General features: G+C 41.9%; 1 protein-coding gene across 2 annotated transcripts in view; it reads right to left on the bottom strand.

The window, feature by feature from the left end:
* ncanb (neurocan b) overlaps positions 1-2,875 on the bottom strand; it is a 158,027-nt gene extending 155,152 nt beyond the window's left edge. For both annotated transcript variants that reach the window (XM_031318339.2, XM_031318338.2), the window contains exon 1: positions 2,519-2,875. The gene's annotated coding sequence lies outside the window, so the exon portion shown is untranslated. The remainder of the gene's footprint in view (positions 1-2,518) is intronic.
* Positions 2,876-7,508: the final 4,633 nt, after the last annotated feature.

Here is a 7,508-nt window from a genome sequence, read left to right on the forward strand (position 1 = left end):
GTACACTTACAAAGTTCTCAATGCTTCGGTTTACATGTAGCCAAAAAAAAAAGCTACATCCATTTGTAACATTGAGCCGACGGCACTAAACTTTCAGCAAAGACACAAAACAACACTTAATAATGAATGTCTTTTTCTTTTTTTTTTACAAGGATTAAAGCCATTAGCCAAAGCAGCATAACTGACTCATAACACCACAAGCTTCCAACTATAGGATTTGTAGCTGGAGGCCCTCACCAGTCAAACAGCCTCACTCAAGCCCAGAGATCCTCCACGCCGATACTGTGCAGTTGCTTGGCTGCTCTCCCTTGTTTCATCTTGAGCCAGAGTGGCTTTGTTTGTCTTAAGCATAGCAGAAGGTTCATTGTAGGAATATTAATGTCTCACATTTGTAAAAATTCACAGTTTCCCATTCACTTGCTTGGACACTACTCAAGTGCAAAATTGAATTCTTGCCCATTCACATACTTCACTACAAATGTCTGCACTAAGCTGAGCGCAGCCAGGCAGCAAAGGAACAGTATTGAAATATGTAACAACACAACCTTGTGCTAAGAGCAGATATTTCTGTAAAATTCTCTCTTTTTTTTTCTTCTTCCTCCTGAGGTGTGGCGATAACATTTCTGAGCTGCTCTTGGCCTTGACCACAGTTGGAATAGAGCCACCAAGAAGCAGTGAACCTCTCCCGAAAGGAATCTTGTTCATCCATTGTAATGCCTCATCACACAGAAGATGTGAAAAAGGGGGCAGTGAACTGGCAAGAAAACCTCTTCTGAGAACAATGGCGTTAACAGCAGAGCCTGCGATCCAGTGCGAGAGTGATAGAGTCCAAACGGAGCGAGACGAGAAAAAGAAACGGACAGACGAGAGGGGAGAGACACAGAAAGATAAACATGGAGATCTTCTACAATATGCATGAGAGTGCAAGAGGCAGAGAGAAGAAAAATCCAGCAGAGAGACACACACAGACAGACACACACACACACACACACCCCTCAACCAGTGACAAGGGAAAATGTTATCTAAAGCCAGTCACAAAAGGAAAATGAAGCTGGGTGTTTTGTGATCTCTGTGGTGTTGCTCTGCATCAGCTGGGAAACAGAAGAGCCATCAGCCAGCCTTTCTGCAGGTTCTGGCTTGGCCCCGCACAATAAGGATCACTCTGCCAACACTAAGTCCAAATACAGGATCACACACGTGTGGTATGACGTTGGGGACGACAGTTGGGAGGGGATAACATATCATAGAAAATGAGTGTGGGATCAATTCTTCCACAGACAGCTTGTAGATACTGTCGGTAGACTGTGTGTGTATACATGAAGCACCCATGTGTGTGCTAATACCAGACACATGCATTGAGAGAAACACAGAATAAGAGGTTAAAGGAAGAGAAAAAGATGGAGCGAGAGAGAGACTCGAGTAACCATTTGACAAACTGCTTGGATGAATCTCTGCTTAATTTCCCAGGGGGGCATGAGCAACTCTGCTCCTACCCTCGCTGCCATCCTCTATCTGACACACTGCCATACACTCGGAAAATGAAGACAAAAAAGCAAAGTGGAACATTGTTTTCTTTTCCACCCTCACCAACATCCCTCATCGCCCACTAAAGGCAGCCATGCTCGCTCCTCCTCCACTCTGATCAGTTTGTAGCCTATAGCAAAGTTTCCTCCAACAGAAATAATTGAGAGACCCATTTGAGTGTAAGTGCCATCCAAGATAATGTCTCAGGTTTCCCCTCTCTGGTTCCCTGATGGCACTGACAGCCCTGGCTGCGCTGCTGCCTATACTGACTTTCTCCCAAGCCGACAGCTCCCTCCGTCCCTATCTGGCTCACCTGGAGGCTTACAGCGGGAAGACATGGGGCTTTACTACAAGAGGTGGAATGATGGTCACACAGATCCAAATCAAATAGGGACCCTGTTAGGCTGAAAATTGAAGTTGTTCAACATAAGCAGCTTTCAAATGGGAAAATGAAGGAATGATACTCCAGGATGCTATATGTATTACTCAAATGCACCATACTTGGACAGTCATGACATCATGCAAACGGGCAGATAAATGACAAAAGGGGTACAATATGTGAGACAACAGTAGGTTTTATGTTTCCAACAACCCTTATTTCCCTAAGTCATGTGGTACCACGAATTTGGTTACAAGAAACTGACGAATTGATAAAAAGATAAGTGTAAACAACGGCCTTTTATCAAATATAAATAATACATTTCCAACATGGCAAAACGGTTAATTTCTCTGAAAAGCAGCCTCATGTAAGCATTAACCAGAGCAATATAAAAGTAATTTTTGGAGTGAATGAACCATTACATTACAAAAGCTACACAATCCTGTCTTTATAGTGCACCTGCAATTCTGATCATAGATCTTTGTCTTTGACAGTACTGACATATCAATCTCCAAATTATCACAGACTGCAGTGACCATGAGCTGTGAAACGCCCTTTTCATCTCGCCAAAAAACAAATGTCAAAAAAGCAGCTTAAACAACTTTAAGCCTTCACCTTTCGGATGAAGTAAGGTCCAGTCCACAGGAATGTAGAGCGATGCAGTAGCCTTACAGGAGCGTCGGTCTGTACGGTGCAGGTGCTACAGCGCCACAGACACGAGGAGCTCAACCATCCAACGACGCGTAAAAAAAAAAAAGAAAAAAAAAAAGAAGAAGCCCTGCAAGTGCGGGTGAAGACGAAGCCGTTGTGAGTGTAGCGCCGGGAGGCAGATACCGGGAGGCACGGTTTCGCTTTTGCATGCAAGTGGGGTGACTGTCTCTCGAGAAGTGACCGCGCTTCTTCCGGAGACGAGCCGAGGCAACAGCCGCGACGAGTGGATGAGCGCCAGAGTGGTGCTCACCTCTCCAGCAGCTGAGCGCTACTGAACAAAAGAGTGCTCAGCAGGCTCTCTATTCAAATAGCAGTAGAGGGATGGGGGGGGGGGTGCTTGTGGTCCTCAGGGTTGACATAACACCAGAAGTTCCTGCATCTTAACGCCATCAAACACCAAAACTTAATTCATAACCGCGTCATATAACTACATTTACATGCGGTCTATCTGACTGATGACCCGCTGGTGTGTCATCGTTTGTTTAGCAGTGATAAATGATCTGATGCGGGACACAACACCCACACAGCTATTAGTCCGTATCCCCCTTGCTGTAATTTATGAGAGAGGAAGGGGGAGAGAGAGGGGTTTGTTTAGAAAGACGTGATTTGGCATCTCAGCCCAACTGAAGGGCCCATAATCCCGTTTTGCTTTTGTCTGAGCGCTGTAATTAACAACCTTAGGGATAGGAATTACCTTGTTTGGCAGTGTAGCTATGACCTGAGATTTACTTGCAATGGGCTAGCTTAGACTATCAAATTAGATTAGCCTAATGCTCAAATTGCCAAGGATTTAGTTGGCAGGCCTGATTGAGGATTTGACCAAAAACAAACAGCAATTCCCCGCTTGCCTTGAAGGTATTGTAGTCTTTGCATGGCAGTTAACATAAAGATGATTGTAAAAAGCGCAGTTGCAGAGTGATGCCTACAGCCATTTAAAAGAGCTTGTAAAAGTGATGCTGGTATACATGCATAGGCAGCGTGAGCGACCCACCGCTTTGTTGCATATAAAGAATAATGATCCCCCACGAGACGCCAAGCCGCGTGCAGGGAGATTAACGCTTTGTTCAGCAGAGTTGTATAATTTAAGCAGAGCTCGGGCTGATTGCATTATTTTTTGTTGGTTTAACAAAAAATGATTTTTTTTTTATGCAGTGTATTTTCACCATAAGCCAGCAGTATACTATTTATAACGTGAGAGGCGATGTTGTAATGAAGGCCACTGAAGGGGGAAAAAGTAGTGCTTCGTTGCAGCCCCTCAGGACTCAAGGAGCTGTCTGTGGTGCTGAACTGGTTTAGTAGCAACATAATAGGGCAGTCACATGGAAATCGTGTGTAAGACGAGGAATCATCGCCACCTCACTCATTCAAAAGTTGCATGGTGAAATGTCATCCATCATCTTAGTTTCAAAAGGTTTTTTTTATAGACTGTAGAACGCCTCACCCACTGTAAAACATGACTAGATCAAGGCAACCTGTTTGAAACAATGTCATTTATAAAAATCGCATGCTCTTATGAGCAAAAAAAACTAATTTTATAAACACATTTTATGAAATATGTGTTGTCTCTGTATATGTTCCACTGTGATATTAATTGACTGTTTCATCCACACATAAGTACAAGTGTCCAGCATGGACTTATGAGAAACCAAAAGTAGAACTGCACTGCTAAAACATTTGTCAGACAGCACACTACATTACCATACTAGTAAAGAACTGTCTTCTGTCCTACAAATGAAATCTGCCATAAAAAGTTCCCCTTCTAAAACACAACTATCACACAACCGGAGGAACTCATCAGAAATGAAGGACATTGTTACTAAAAAGTGCAGCCCGAAAAATCCCCATATAATGAGCAGTAATACATGAAACTGCATCTTCAATCTCACCTAGATGACATGATAAACAAAGCCTTTTCTATTCCGTGAGACAGTAAAACCTGCCCCCTTCTTTAGCTAATGGTAATCCGCCTGAGCATACCACACGGCACACTTCTATTTCTGACACGCAACACATAATTTCGGTCGAGGATTTCGGTTTCTGAGAGTGCAGCAAGGAGGTCAAAGATGATTCCTCATCAGGTCCAAATGTACTCTTGTCCTGGTCCATGGTACTGTAAGGTATCTCAACAAATAAAGGCCAGATTTACCTGATCTAAAGTAAGCCATTGGAAAACATATTGTTATTTTACAATAACAATAAAGAGTAAAAAGGGAAATCATGAAGTCCAATTTTAAAAATATTTAATGCTGTCCAAATTTGATGAACGCCATTATGTAAATGCTATGCTGACAAAGTATACCTTGAAATCGTATTTGAAGTTGTCAGCAGGTTCCGACGCCCTCAGGTCCTCTGGCTGGCTGTTCTAAGGGTGATGACCATGGCACTAAAGCCTGCTTTAACCCAGGTATTAGTCCTGGCCCAGGGAACAGCTAAAAGGCCAAAGAATGGAGAGATCTAGATGAGACTTATCCTATAAACACAAGCGTTGTGTAGTCAGGTGCTGGTCCCCTGAGTGATTTAAAAAAAAGTGAGTAGTATGTGTGTATTATAAAAATAACAAATAAAGGGACTTTAAAACAGGTCTAATGTATTATCTTCTTCTGGCCATAGTCAGCACTTGTAATGCTGGATTATGTATGGTCTGCAGTTTATTCAAAGCTTTGTTAGAGCAGAAAGAAGACCATTAGTCGAGCCTGGTAGAGTTAAATGCGTGCAAAAGTTATTCAGCAACTGGCTGTGAGAGAAATGTCTATTTCTAAGACCCCAAAAAACAGTTTAGATAAAAATTCAGAAAAGAATGAAAAACCATACTCGGACATAAAACCTTGCATTGTACAAAGCAGTGTTTTTGGGCATCAAAATGAATTAACTCCCCATATCATAAGCCTTTTTTTGTGCAATTGTACTCACAACTTCCACACCCGAGAATACTTTTAACCAACCACGCTGTGCCGTACATAACAGTACAAGCATACAGCACTGTACAATAAAGTTGTATTGGGGATTACGTTTTGATTTAAGACAAAATGAGAAAACATGAGACGTAACTTTAATGATCACTGTCGCGAAAAGACGTTTAAAGACGCAACTCATTTAATGCAAATCATCGGATGTTTTCACACACTTCATTGATGGCATAATTGCTGTGCTGTGGGGACAGCTGAAGTGCTCATCCTGTTCAAAGCAGCACATAGGAGTTACACTCAGACTAACGTTGGCTGCGTGTGCTTGAGACTGACTTTGGCATTGAAGGATAGTTGAAGCCAGACTGACTCTCCAGTGGGCTTGACATCAAAAGGACTGTAGCCTCATAAACCCAAAGCTTGCGCTTACCAGATCTCTTCACACACAGACTCTTCAAAAAGGACAAAACTGTTTGATGATGATGATGATGATGATGATGATGATGATGGTGGTTGAGATGACTTCGCTTTCTCACTCTCTTTACCTCTGTGCTCTTTTTGCTTCTCTGCTTTCTGGAATGACCAGAAGGTAATCAAACCACAAACAAGAGAGTAAACAAAGAAACAGCTATATTGATCCCTGGGCTTTATAGCCCTGTGTTTATCTTGTGTAGCCACTACATTATACTTCGATTAAATACATATTTGATGTGGTGGCTGGAGCTATAAGCAATGCACTGCTTGGAAGCATCCTCTGGCAAGAGTTTATTACATTTTGTTAATACCTTAATTAGGCAAACCATGAGAGAAATTAATCCCTGGAGAATTTGCTTCTTAAAACACTGTCCAGCCACCCCTGAAACCCAACGGAATAATTAGGCACAGCAGAGAAATGTGTTTGTCCCCGAGAGGATTTTGGAATGAAGTGTACTCCTGCCGCCTCGTCTTAAACAGAGGCTGCGCTTTTGTTTGGACAAAGAAGGCGTAACAATCCTAAAGCTCGAATCAGCTTCATTGACAACAATAGAGCATTTCACATCCCCAGCAGTAACTCAATGAAAATATCTCAAGATACAGTATGTGGGCGAGGATCTTGAACGTATGTGAACAAAGTGATCAAGACGATGAACACAAGATGAATTTGTTATGCGAGTAAACAAATTGACTGCCGCTTCTTTTTCTGTGAGGGAGTGGAAAGGAATGAAAAGGTCAGCAGACATACTGACGCCCAGGCAGACTTCCGCTGTTTAAGCGTTATATTCACTGTTGTTTTACAATCTCAAATGCTCCGTCTTCTCTGCAGCTTCACTCACACACAACAAATGATTGAGTGACAGAGTGCAAGATACTCCAATGAGTGAGCTCTATCTTTAAAACAATTACTTGAAAGCACTGATGACCGAATGTGACGAATGTGATCAATCAAAGATTATAGTATATACTGTATACCTCTTCTTTGCATTTAGGCAACTTTATAGCGACAGTCTACAAACGTGCTAGCAGCTCCTTGAGGTTGTATTTAGGAACAACTGTGCTTTGAACAAAATGCTAACATTAGCGTACTAACTTGCTCACAATGACAACGCCAACATGCTTTAGCAGATGTAGTGTTTACCATATTAATTTAGCGTGCCTGCATGCTAAGATTGTAGTAGAAGTAATAATAGGAATGTAATTAGTCTTGCAGGTATTTGTACATAAAGCAAAGTATTGAACGCATTCAAGTTTTGACTTGATGGTGCTAGAGGTAAGGTTAAGGGATCACCACAGTTAGTACTAGGGCTGTGTATTGGCAAGAATCTGGCGATACAATACGTATCACGATACATGGGTCACGATTCAATATATTGCAATATATTTCAATACTGTGAGTAAGGCGATATATTGGGATTTTTTTAAGTATAATTTTAGAAAAACTAATACATGATGTGCATAAAAGTCAAAGAAGTTTACTTTAGGTAAACAATTCAGTATACAGAAAATCAAACTGC

This window comes from Sander lucioperca, chromosome 11 (assembly GCF_008315115.2).
Source record: "Sander lucioperca isolate FBNREF2018 chromosome 11, SLUC_FBN_1.2, whole genome shotgun sequence".
Lineage (NCBI taxonomy): Eukaryota > Metazoa > Chordata > Actinopteri > Perciformes > Percidae > Sander > Sander lucioperca.